This window comes from Chlamydotis macqueenii, chromosome 14 (assembly GCF_036417535.1).
Source record: "Chlamydotis macqueenii isolate bChlMac1 chromosome 14, bChlMac1.mat, whole genome shotgun sequence".
Classification (NCBI taxonomy): domain Eukaryota; kingdom Metazoa; phylum Chordata; class Aves; order Otidiformes; family Otididae; genus Chlamydotis; species Chlamydotis macqueenii.
Genome location: NC_141569.1, coordinates 20,035,447 through 20,049,271, shown reverse-complemented (window position 1 = coordinate 20,049,271; position 13,825 = coordinate 20,035,447).

Here is a 13,825-nt window from a genome sequence, read left to right as displayed (position 1 = left end):
TATTTTTATATGGGATCAGAACTTTTCATTTCAGTTGGCAGCAGCTTGGTCTTGCTTTCCAGAAAAGCAAATCCAGGCAGAGCCGTTTGCTTCATGCCGTGCCCAGAATATCTATACAGAGAGAGCCGACGTTATGTTAATGTCCATTTCTTAGAAATTCTAGGAACTTTAGGAATGCAATAAAAAGGCAACTATGAAACTTGCAGAGACGTGATTCCCCACCCTGGAACATCGTTGTTGTGGTGGATTGCAGCCGTGTAGCTCTGATTATGATGACAGAACACAAAACAAATCCAATCCAGAATGTTTCACTGCAGGTGCTGAGGCAGGAATCTGTGTCGAGGAATTTACACAGATTGCTCTGCAAAGGTTTGTGGTGACTTTAACCGCCTCTTATTTTGCTTGTTGACATTAGAGTGATTTTGTAAGTCTTCAACAGAGCTTCAACCACCTAGGCGGTGGTGATTCCAGGAATACTTGTGATCTTTTGATTGCTGTTTACTGGATTGAATCCCATGTTAATTTAAAAATATTTTAAAAAATATATGATCATAAGTGGATGGTATATACCTATCAGATGCGTTTCAGCCTGTGAACTTTTACAGAAGGCAATGTTTTTTCAAATTTTTGCAACAAAAATATAGATTGCAGTAATTTGTTATCTAAACAAACAGCATGCTTTTGGAAGACTTTAAGAAAACGAAGTGTTGTGAGATAGCTCTGTATGCTCGATCACCTTCTGCGAGTGCCCCGGTACGGACGCCGAGAGAGAGGCTGAAGGCAAAAGGAGCAGAACAGGGCTGATCCAGGAGGGCTGGCAGTGACCTGCTGTGGCAGCCACAGCTGGAGCTGGACAAAAAATATTTTAATTTTGAAGTTTTAAGTATTAGGAACTGGAGTTCGCTGCCTTTAGGGGGTGCTCAGGGCTGAACTCTGTCTGTTCGGACAGCAAGCAGCGAGCATGGAGAATGGCCTGCCAGTGCCCAGGATCTGGGGTGCTGCATGCCACCATCCTCCCCCTCCGCAAGGGACTGGTTGTGGCCAAACCACCCCCGGCACCGAGCAATGCCCCGTCCGAATTTCCTCCTCACACCTGAGGGGTGTGCGTAGGGACATGTGTGCAGACCCCTCCGGACCACCTCACGTCTGGCCTCGCTCACGTTTCGTGGCGTTCTCGCACCCCACACAGGCCCTGGGGCACGAGGCAGGGTGAGCTGGTGCTCTGACCCGCCGAGTTGTTTCGCTCTGTGTCGGAGATCGTGCTAATTACGTGTGCTCCGACAGTGAGCTGAGGGGGCTGTCACTAACTTACTGGTTTAAAGATGCATTTTGGACACCCTGAGAGAAAAATGACTGCTGGAGCCCCACACTCCGTAATGGCATTTGGAAGCCATCCGTCTGCTAACGAGCACTGTACGTGCCATGGCTCCTTCCCGTAGCTCCAGTGTCCCGTACGCGCTGTCAGCACGGGCAAGTGATGGTGTACGAGATTAAATCTCTCTTTGATGAAGTTGGGATGCAAGAGCTTTGAAATAAGCAAGTCAATCTGAACGCTCTCTCCTCCTTTCCAAAGTGAATAAGGGGCTGTTTTCTGGTTGTCTCTTGATCCTTAACAACGCTTAGCCCAATACTGAGTGGACTGTTTATGGGTGAATAGCATAACATGAAGTTTAGCCTCCTTTGTCAAATTACTTCTGGAGGGAGCTAAATACTCGCGGACCTTATGGTTCCTGCATGCTTTATTATAAAGTCGTATCCGATGTATCTCTCTTACTCAGGTCCATGTCTAACAGAACCAGCTCGAGGGGTTAGAGGGTCGGGGTTAGAGGGTCAGGGTTAGTCCTCAGGCGCAGAAGTGGGGCGTGCCTCCTGGGAGGCCAGGCTTGTGCAGCGGCTCCCCCGCGTCACTGACCCCGCAGAGCCAGGCTGTTTCCAGAGCTGCCTGAGCGGGGGTCGGCCAGCTTTGTGTGTTGAAGGGTTGGAGCTGGCACTTTTCCACATCAGTAACCTGGCCTTCAGCCTGAGTGTTGAGGTTCATATATATGTGCAAGCCTTCAAAGCCTAAAACTGAAGCATAGGCAAAGTGTTTTCCCTTCTTCATTTCCATTTTCATAGAAATGAAAAGGTGAGAACGACAACAGCAGAAAAAAAAACAAGGAGGAAGAAAACTAACTCAGACCCTGTCCTGGTTCTGGCTAGGACAGAGTTAATTCTCACTGGAGCTGGGGGGAGGAGCTGGAGCTGGTGGCCCCTCTGGCTGGGCACCAGCTGGGACAGGTCACTGGTTACCCACCAGCTGGGACCAGTTACCCAAATTAGCCAGGGGCTGGTCCATCCCATAGGCCATCCTGCTCAGGGTATAAAGTGGGGACGGTGCTGAGGGGTGGGTTTGGCTGCTGGGGAGGGAGCTGGGCATCAGGATCCCCTGGGAGCTGCTGTGCTGTGAGTTACATGCTTAGTTTATTCTTTTACTGGTTTTGTTTTCCCTCTCTGTTTTCTCTTCCGTTGCTATTCTGTTAATCTGTTTTCATCCTTACCCATGAGTTTTGCCTTTCTCCTGATTTTCCTCTCCATCCCACTGCAGGGGAGTGAGCAAGTGACTGTGTGGTATTTTAGCTGTTGAGTGAGGCTGAACCACGACACACTCATAAAGGAAAAAAAAAAAAATCAGTATTGTGAGTTAGTTTGTTCTGAGTGTTATGTCGGAGTTGTGGAGTTTTTTGAAGGGAAATTATTGCTTTTACATATTTCTGCAGGATAAGGTCCCTGGAAAAGGCAAAGACACGGAGCCAGTGTTGTGAAATAGTTTGGAGGGAGAGAGACGGGATGCAGAAAACTGGAAAATGCTGTCTAAAGTGTGTACTCAGATTGTCAGTGAAGGCAGAACAGAAAGGATGGCTTTCCAAAGGGAAGCCAAATGAATGCCGTCTATCGTCTGTGGTAGGTGCGGGGTGTTACAGATCATCCTGCAGCCCCTCTTGCCACGGCGATCTGTTCTCAGAACGGGACATCCTCCTTTGATTAAAGTGCCAAATGATTCTCACTCACATTACAATGAAATGTGACCACTGCTCACCGTGGAATGGGACACTTCTGTCACCTCTCCCCTCTTCTCTAACAGCTATATCTATCTGCTGCGCGCTGGGTAATGTGACTGTCTATTCACATTTCGGTTACAGCGCGATGACTGGTGCTTGACAGATCTCATTATGTCATAGATCATCCAGTCCAAAATTTACATAGCCTTGGGTTAAAAGCCATTAGGCAGAAGTCTTCCACTCTGTGTGGTTTCAGGTTCTCCTTACATCTCGATTTTTTAAAAAATAGAATCTAATACCAGAAAATTACAGAAACATAACAAAATCCAATCAATGTAATCACAGTTGTGATGTGGTTGGAAATCATAACCTGGATTTCCACAAAGCAGTTGAGTCACAGCTGGTCTGACAACAGTGTCTGTGTTTTTAGACCTTTAAAGCCAGTATTCTTTCTCCTCATGAAATTTCATTATCCTCAAAGCGATGCTCTCCTGTTTTTAAAGCCCGTGTTAGTAACTGAATACTGGCACAGGCGTTGGCACAATGAACATACGCTTTTCGTGAATATCCGTTATGGATTTTCGTTGTTGGATTTCTTCTCAGTTGTCACCTCACAAAGTTGTGACTCTCCTGCTGTCCAGAGAGACATCGCGGCAGAGATTTGCAAAGTTGGGGCACGGTCTCCAGAGAGCACATCGAGCAGCAGAGCCAGTCTGTGCCCAGCGAGCAACCTGCGTGTAGGTTTGTCCTTGCGAGGCTGGAACACATGGTGAGCAATGGGTGCCTGATTAGAGCCACTCGGGGAAACTCTCATTGCGTGACCCAGGTACGGGAGTGATAATCCGACAGATAACAAAAAGCTGTTCTCCATCACCCACTGCTGCGTCTGATACTACCCAGTTTAAATAACCCTGGGATGAGAAGCTAACCCATCTTGCTTGGACTGCTCTCTCCTGTGGGTCAGGGCTTGCCTTCTGCCTGCGTGCTGCCCTTTCCAGCTGGATTCTGTCCCCTCACACCATTACGATCAGCTCTGTCTGAGAGGTGGTCATTTGTATTAAACAAAAAAGTGCTGGTTTTTTTTCTGCTTTTAAAAAAAATAAATACTTGGAGCTAAGTCTGTCAGTCACCAAAGTAATATTCCCGCTGACTTAAAATCCAACTTCTCCCTTCCGTTGCGTGCTTATCGGAAAGAGATGGAGATTCTGCAGGGGAAGACAACATTTCATCCATTGCTGCCTGCCAGCCAGTCTTTGTCTGAAAGGAGTGACTGTGAATTTAGTTTTGTTTTCCCAAACTATATTTTATGGGGCCACATACCAATTCTGCAAAATTAAGCCTATCTTAAAGATGTAATCAGCGCCCTAATTCCATATATGTTCTTGTAATAGGATCTCCCTGGGGGGATTTCCGTTAACTGTGTTTGCAATGCTTTTTCCTTAATTCTGCAGACTAAATTCTGCCTGTGCACCGGTCCATCACCGAGGCGCAGCGGGAGGAGGGTTGTTATGTATACAAGGTCTCATGGGTTGTGTACGTAAAGGTTCTCTGGATGTATTTGCAGCAGCGTTGTGGGAAACGCAGAACTAGGTGGAGAGAGACTGCAAAAATGAAACTGGTTTTAACTGTGGTGGACAAATGGCTTGAGAGGTCTGTAGATCACCTCATTTTGATGGCAAAACCAGGCAAGTGCTGGGCACAAAAGCCTGCCTTCAGGGATGAAATGGAAACAAACTTTAGGGTAAGCAAAGGCTTGGAGCAGTTGCCCTGAATTACTCATTTTCGGAGGTAATGGGAGATAAAAGCGAGACTGACACCTGTGGAACAGAGGAGGGTGTCAGCAAAATGAGAGGTGGTGGGGTCGTTTTCCTGCGGGACAGAGGGACAGGCAAGCACCTGGCCCTTAGGGAGGGGGTTTGCTGTGGGAAGCCACATGGGATTGATTCGGTAATTTTTACTGTCCAGTGTGGCTGTAAAGTTTTGTTCTTCAGAGGAATTTTGTAGGTCTCCTGGGAATGACAAGTGAGAAGCTGGCAATGGAGCGGCTGTCATTTGGGAAAGGTCTGCCCGTAGGGACGCAGGAGCTTCTGCCCTTGGCTGGCTCCGTGAACCCATTCGGACATGGGGTGGTTGGTGGCTCTGATGAAGTTTTGGCGGAGACTTCTGATGCGGTGGATGACAGATGCCACACGCTGAGGCTGCCTCCGGGTAGGACCCAGGGGTTTGCTGGCAGCAGGGCTTGCTGTGCTGGCTGCAGAGATATTTTGGCAAGCATGTGCCAAGGTGTGGTCCAGGTTTATTCAATGTATATTAATCAGCGATGTCCTGACCCCCTCCATAGGTAGCACGTGGTGATGATCACTGTCACAGCTGCATGGTTTTCCCTGGGTTCAAAGGGAAGTGAATCCATCTCTGATTTGCAAGTTTTAAAATGCCTGTTGAGAAAGGTGTTTCAGCCTTTTTTCATTCCATTGTTCATAATCTGTTGCGATTTATTCCATAGACTGGCTGGGATTCTGCTGTCCCTCGAGAGACGCAGCAGTGAAGCAAGCTGCTCCCAGCAGTGACAGCCAATATGCGGCTAAGCTGTTCTTCATTTTGGCTGTGTCCAAGTGTGTCACCCTGAAAGCTTTTGTTGAACAGATGTGTCTTTTCTTAAGGTCTTCAGTACCTTTGTGTCACAATATGTGCGTTGATGACACCAGATTAAAGAAGTACCTAAACTGTCATAGAATAGTGATGGAACAAGGATTTGTGCTGCTGCTGGCTAATTGTTCTCCAGTCGCAGCAGTTTTTTACTTGTCTTTAGTTGTGTCAGATTAGCCATGTATTTCTCCTCTTTCTAGGGAACCAGGAGAACTACTTAATTATTCCATTGGTGTACAGATAATAAAGGGATGAAGCTAGGTAGATACCTTGTACTTTTGGAAATCTGTGCACTAATGAGGTTTTCTGCATGGGCAATTTTGGAAAAGTTCTGTTTCTGACCTCAGTTTTACAAGCTAGGCAAGACCTTCTCTTGATGTTCCACCAGAGAATTGATTAAAATGCCTCAATTGGAAAGATTTCCAAGGAAAATGTAAATATACAGAAACATAGGTCTTATCAAGGATGTCTTCAAGTCCATGTTATGCAGCATACAGGCATAAATCTTGAGGGATGGAGACATTTTTCTGCAAGAGATATTTGTGTGGTAGCCACCATTGGGCCTCTGGAGAGGCCAGGGCTGTTCTGAGGGTCAGTGCTGACCCACGTATGGTAAAAATCTGTCCCTTTGTTTCTGATGACTGAACAGACCTTTTAAATAGGAAATTGTAAGATGTCTTCAACAAACTAGCTGGAATAATAGAGGGACAGTCTTTGTTCATTTTTGGCTCTGAGGTTCCTTGAATCTGTGCATCAGCAGAGGTAACCCGTGAATTAATTGCACGAGGGTTGGCCAGAAAAGGCGAGGAGAGATAAAACGTCTCTGCAGGAGGCACATCAGCTGCGGTCCGTCTGCTCAGAGGCGCGCTCAGAGTACCGCTGTGGCACGTCTTCCTCGTACATCTCCCAACCAGGGCTTGTCCCTTCCAGGCAAGTACAGACCGTGATGTTTCTGCTGACAGAGAACAATTTCAGACCCATCTGTTCAAGCAGCAAGAGACCTTTCTTACAACTTTGTAAGTCAGCAAGAAGGACTTTTAAGTTTTGCTCTTTTTCCCTTCCTTTCCTTGCCCGTTGTGGGGTTCAGGTTTATATTTTCTTCAAATTCTTAGATTTTTGGTAACCTATCATCTAGATTGCTCTGTTGTGCTCTTCTGCCTCATGCAGTGACGAATACCTCCTCTGGCCATCACCTCTTTTCACTGTTCTGTTCTTTTTTTTTTTTTTTTTTTGCAGGAGGATTGGGTTTTATGCTTTTTCTAAGGTTTTTAAATCTGCTTTTCAGTAGTGTCTTTTTTGTCTTTCTGCACGATCTTTGTCTGGGCTTTCCAATAGCTCTTCGTCAAATATCCTTAATCTGGACTTGATTCTTTGGCTACCTTACCTAATCATTCCATGATGGGATTGAGTGAAACACATTCATTGAGGGGTTATGGTGGGACGAACTTTGTTGTCCATAGTTTACCTGTTCTTCAGAGAAAACACTTTCATCTCCAGCACCATCAGACTTTTATAAACACTGACTGTGTTAATGAGAGAGAGAAAAGAAATTGCATTTGTGCCAACAGTGGGTACAAAACACGGAATTTCTCCATGAGTCTATCAGGTTAGCTCATGTAAACAATGTGATTAAATTTGTCTGCGTATATCGTGCTATATAAATAATAATGATAATTAAAAAAACATGCAAGGCCCAAAGATAACCAGATAATGTTAGGGAAGAGCTAGGAGGGGGCTGGCAATACTGAAGCAAATGACGATAGGCTTAATTAATCGGTGCCAGGGACAGCCTGGGCGCCAGTGACCGGTGCCGTCTGGGGGCTGGAACGTGAATGCAGACCCGAAGCCGAGTTTCCCACCACCCTCGGTTCCTGTGACTGAGGAACGTGGTGTCATAGAAAGCAGGAAAAGCTTTGCACGGACACTTCTCATGTGGGAAAGCAATGTTAAAGAAGTGGAAGAGTTTTAACAAGAAGCAGGCTTCAGTTTCTGCACATCGCTACAAGTTTTTCTGGGCTGGTGCTGTTCACAGGCAAAAAAGTGGTGGCTTAATTCACTGTCTTAACCCTTTAAGAGTGGAAGGGAGTTTGTGGTTGGGATTCTCGTGTGGAACAGAGGAGTTGGCTGCTGTTTTGGAGTTTCTGTAATATATGATGTGTGAACTCTGAGTAGTTCTGACATGTCAGTGGTGATGCAGACTCCCCTCAAACGGTTGTCATGTATTTCTGTGATCCGTGCTAAGGGCAGAATTCCCCAGATATTGCCGAAGACCTTGGGAGCGCAGCCAACCCCCCACGAGCTCGGCGCGGGGCAGGCAGTGAGAGTGGCTCCAGAAGAGCGGGACCAGCAACGCGTGCCCTGCGGGGCTTCCCGTGAGGAAGGGTTCCTGGCTGCCAGATGGAGGTTCCCTGGGCTCTGATAGTTCTGCTGAGTGCCTACAGAAACTGGAAATAGATTGGAAATGCGCAGAACGAAATAATTTGCGGGCGATGCTGAATGACAGCAATGGTCAGTGCTTTGGCATGCGCAGAGGAGCAGCTGGTAGGCGAGTTCAGCAGAGCGACCTCGGGTTTGCGTGTAAAGATAAAGCTGCTGGATCGCAGAAAACTTGATGGAGTTTGGTTTGTTTCTTTTTACCTCCTCTCTGTTCACTGAAGTCTTCAGCGTGCACTAATAATCCCGTGTCTGAAAGAAACAACGTTAAATAAAAAGGAAAGAAGTGTATGAAACTATGGAGCTGCAGCATTGAAACGTTATGGCAATTGGTGGATATTTGCTGTGGTATCGTTTACTTAATGTCTTGTTGATCTGATAGTAGCTGTATTTCCATTATGGGGAAAAAGAAAGAAACATAACTTGATTCTGCTTTATACTTAGCAATGAAGATTTGTATTTGTTCTAGGTGGAAAATTCCCATACAGGTGTTGCCTGATGTCTTTTCCTTAAGGATATTTGTGTGAGTTTGTGTGAATAATTTTCTTCATTTAGAAATACAAAACCCTGTGGATGCTTGAGGGTTTCCTATAGTGTTCGCTATTGAGATTTTTATCAGAATTCTTCTAAAACTCAATAACGAAAGATAGCAGAAGTACGAGGTGGACTCTGAAAGACTGCAGGTTTGGGACGTCACTGAGCCCGCAGGAGGTTTAACGTGTCCGTGTACTTCTCCACTGGGCTGTAGCACCTTCCTCTTAGGAGCTGAACGCACTTCAATCCAAATCTCCGAAGGTAATTAGAAGTCCTTCCAAGCAAGTATTAAACATACAAATATTGTTAAAGGTCGGGACCTCAATCTGTGGTTGTGGATGTAAGAAGATTACTGTGATGGTGTGCTGTTAACAGCACTACGGCTCGAGTAATTCATTTCGAACTTTTAAACGCAGTCTGGCGCTTATGCATGGGGAGGATATAAGGCACCATCTTCCCTTCATGTAGAAAGTGTGACACGTGGGCAGGACGGGTTCACTACATTTTGTTCCAACGTCCCATGGTGGCCAAGGACCAATCTGCTCAGCCTGGGAGCGGCAGGGTCACCGGAGGAGCCGGTGGACCTTCCTGGAGATACCCAGCGCCAGCATGGATGCCCCACCTCCGGGCTCCAAACACGTCATTTCTCCTGTTTGTCGGTTGGTGCTGCTTTGACTGCATCCTCTGTCCAAAGGTCACGGAACCTAAGCGTTCCTCTCTGGAGTCACGTCTGTCCCAGCCCTGGCTTTGGGGCGGTACTGACGGAACTGGGGAATGGGAGACCACGGCTCGATTTGAGAGTGCGCTGCCGTCAGGCAACTTCTGGTTCTGTACGCTTTGATTCACAGTTTGGTAGGCAGCTTAGCAAATCTCCACGGCAACCCCATGTGTGCCATAAAATTGTGAATTATCTTGTTTAGAAGAGGTTCATTAGGAAGATTAATGAGGTATTATTTTTCTCTCATTCCGTGTCCTGGTGCAGAGGGGGCACAGTAATTTTCCCAGCTGTGCACAGCAGCAATCGCTCTTCTCCAGGGTCCCGGCATCGCTGCGTTGTGATCAGTTAAACCGCTCAATCTTTGCAAGTGTTATTTGTCAGCTTAATTAGCCCTAAAGGAAGCACTTGGTTTAAAATAGGACAACAGTTTTGTTTTTCCCTGAGAAGGACATAATGTTATTAGCAGTGGCAACTTGTTTAAATAAAAGAGCTTTTAAGCTGAGTTTTATATGAACCCCTATGAATCGCTTAGGCTTTTTTCCCTGTCCCTGAAGTCACCTGCTTGTCTGTACGCTGTCTCCTGTGAGCCGCCAGCCTCATCAGTGCCCTTACGTGATTCTGCCACGGGTCAGGTACCATCACGCAGCAAGGAAAGGTAAGTGAGATATCTTCATCATGAAGACAGCGTGAGCTATGAAATACTCCCGTTTTCAGCTGGGACATTTCTTTCTTTGGTTTATAGCAGAAGAATTCAGAATTTCTTATTACACTGTTTGTCCAGGGTAAAAAGGTCAGAACAAGTCTTGGAAAAAGCCACAGAAAGTCCTCGCTGTGGGCGAGTCTGATATTATGTGTTTGCCACAGATAAGATTACAAAAATCCATTCAGGCTAAAAATTGCTAGTGAGGTTTTAGATAGAATTAAAACATGTGGAGTCTGAGGAAGGGCTAGAACTTTGAAGAGCATCAGCAACCAGATCTGTAGCCCTATTCCCAACCCAAGGATGATAGCTTCAGTAGGCTTCCTTCTTCAGGGAAAATTAGATGCTCTTTAAAAAAAACCCCAAAAACTATCTTAAATTTCTACCTGAACATTCTATTTCACTCAAAAAAATGTCTCCTGAGTTTCAGGAGGTGTTCTGTAATTACGATCACAGGTACATATTTTTCTTAGTTATTATAATTCATACTATGCCTAACAAGTGAGTTTGATTTAGGGTTTTTTTTATGCTGTGCTTAAAAATACCAAGTTTTCAGATGTGTTCACTGGTCTGTATTTTCTGTCCTAAGCAATAATTTGCAAAGCTAGAACTCCTGTAAATTAATGAGCTGCTTTCCAGTCGCACGAGGTGAGGCTGGTTTTGGTGTGGGCAGGAGGGAGAAGGGCTAACGGTGCGTTGGCTTGGCGAGGATGCTTTTCAAATGTGAATGATCAGCAGGGGAAAAATAAAATTCCTTTGATGGATGTACGAACGGTGGTTGCTCGTTCTGAGCTAGAAGGGGAAGGAGGGATGGAGGGAGATGGGAGCGCAGCACACGCCGGCTGCGCAGCGTCCCGTCAGGGCTGGGTTTCAGCTGGGGCTCACACTGGTCTGGCTTCCGCGGTGAGGGGCCAGGCTGTGAAAGCGGAGAACAGAAAAAGCCAAAACAACCCCATGACAACAGAGGGGTTTCATGATTTTTTTTTTTTGGGTGGTGTTTTGTGTTTTGGTTTGTTTTTTTTTTTTGACTAGTGATTGCATTTTTACGGATTCCCAGAATGGCTGTAAGAACAGCGGCGCAGAGCCCGGTGATGGCTGGCTGGCGGCCGTGCAGGCATCGGGCACCGCGCAGCCCTGCTCCCCGTGCTGGTGGCCTGCCTACAGCCCGTTACGTACGGAAAGACCATGTGCCGCGGATTAATTGCGACTTCAGACAGCTCTCATTATTGCTGTGCTATTAATTACTTTAATGATGCATTCATTTAGATTGGAAATATGATACCAGTAGTTTAATTAAAAAAATCAATAACTCATTAACACGTTATTGCTACACCTACATGTGTCACCGTACTAATCTCCTGTGCTGGGGAAGCAGTAGCGCTTCGGCTCTGCATCCATAGATCTCGTTGTTGAAGCGATTTGTTGGCAGGATAATCACAAGAGCAGGGTTGTGTAGTCACTGCTTGCTTTCTTTTGAGGCTGTGGACCGCAAGGCAGATCGATTCTTCTCTTTGGGCTCGGCAAAGCTCACAAGACCCCAGGTAATGTTTATCCTTTCTATTTTTATTCACAGAGAAAATATTGGTTTGGTGGTTTTGTGGCTGGTGGAAACTGTCTTTTCACAGTATGTGGGAAGGAATAAGCCACTGAACTTTGAATCAGCTGCCACGGTTTTGGGATGTAACCCAGGAGTTTTATCGATGAGCAGCACGCTGTGACGTTGGGGACGAGGCATCCTTGATCCGACACAGGCTTCCTTTCGACGCCTCCGAGGGACTGGCTGCTGCTTTCCCTCCCCCCAGACAGATCAGATGGGATGCCGGAAGGTTTAACATCTTTTGGGTTTATGCACGAATGTGTGTGTGCGCGCGTGTGTGCACACATACGTGCAGGAGCAGAACAGTGTTTTGTGTTTCTCAACGAGACAGATGGGAGCAGGAGCAACAGTGAGCTGCTGGAAGGCATCCAAGTGTTTAAACGAGAAGTGAGCTGAAGAAAGAACATTTCTGAAAATGTATTTGTTCCTTAGTGGATAAAACGCGCTCATTGCTGGTGTGTTCCCGGGCACCAGTTGGTGTAGTCTTTAATTAAATTATCCCTGACTGATATAAAGTTGTAGTCTCTCAGACTTGCACAAAAGAGATCTCGACAAACCCTGGGGACTGTAACTGCTCTGCAGACCGGTAGGTCCAGTTCATGACAGACCAGCAGCAGAACTGGACTCGGAAGTTTCTGCGTCCGTCGCCAGCCGGGGCCCCGCTGCTCCAGGCTGAACAGCGCGTCCCAGCTAATCTCGGAAACAGCCCGGGCTGTGCTCCCAATTCCAGCTGTTTTTCCGGGAAGAGCAGTGTGTAACTCTGGATTTACAACAGTGGAAGAGAAAGCAGCTGGCTTTCAAGCACCGCACAGGCTCCCGTTGAGCGGGTCTCTCGATCGGCGCCAACGCTGCGGCTGCACACGCGAACGGGTTGGTGAGCGCGGCGGTCTGTGGCACGAGGATACAAGTGAACGGCAGCGGCCTTCTGGGCTCGGGGTGCCTCCTGTCTGGAGACTGCATTATTGGCTGCAAGCTCTTGCTCAATACTATGATTTAAAAAACAAACAAAAAAAACCCAATCAAAAACAACTTTAATTTTTATTTCAATTTGTTACAGCACAGAGACCACTGCAGATGTGGTCCCGTGCTGCTCTCCATGTCCTGGGGGCCCCTGACCACCCCACCTGAGACCCCCACTGCTGCCCATGTCCTCATGGCCCTGTTTCAGCCTGGGGCCATTGGTCCCTGCCCCAGCAATGCCGTAGGATGCCGATCTCCGTGTGGTTAGGAGAAAAAGAGCAGTTGGCTAGGTGGGGAACCACGTGCCTGCAGGCATCTCTTCCTCGAATCAAACATCGTGGGTTACCCACTCCTGGTCTGGTACGTGGGCATTAAGCAGTCGATAGGAAAACTGGGCCTTGTCCAGCACCGAGGGGCTCCAGATGGAGTGGGACGAGGTCTCAGCTGATGCCTGGGCAGTGCTGCTGGCATCACCACGCATCTTTCAGAGGACATCACAGTCTTCCCTATACATCACAAATGGCTGCCTGGAGAAGGCATGGTAAAACTTGGATAAAATTTTAGAAGATACTATCTTAACCAACATGTCATAGAATCATAGAATAGCTTGTGTTCTGCAAGTAACTGGTCACTGTATCTGTCCCCTGTCCTCCCTGCCCGTTGTTCGTGCTCATTCAGCTGCAGCAGGACACGTTTCCGTGGGTCACTGACCAGCTCCGGTCCCGCTGTGGCTGGTGACGCTGGTTACCTCTCCAGATGTCTCCTCCGTCACCTCGCAGCCTTCTTCTACAGAACCAAGGCATCATGGACAAGATGTGACACGAGGCATTTGCTCAGGTACGATGGGCTTAGGGAGGAAGAGTTTAAGGAGATATTGTTCTTGTGTGTGTGTAAGTCATTGTTCTTTTGTACTTAAGGAAAAAGTGCGTTCGTATCTGCAACAACTAAAACCGGCTTTGCTGTTTCACTAGACCCCCTTTCTAGATTCTCCATCTAGCTACTCAAGCTTAAGATCCAAGATTGATGAGAGAAACCCTTACGGCTGCAGCCATTGCTGGGCCTTAAGTCCCACACCAAGTTTCTGAAGCTGTAACCATGCTAACAATGCTAACACCGATTCATTATTAATAATTACGCTCTAGCCAATACGCAGTGCTTTTCATTTTCGTTGTGCTGCACATCCATTAACTAATAAATCC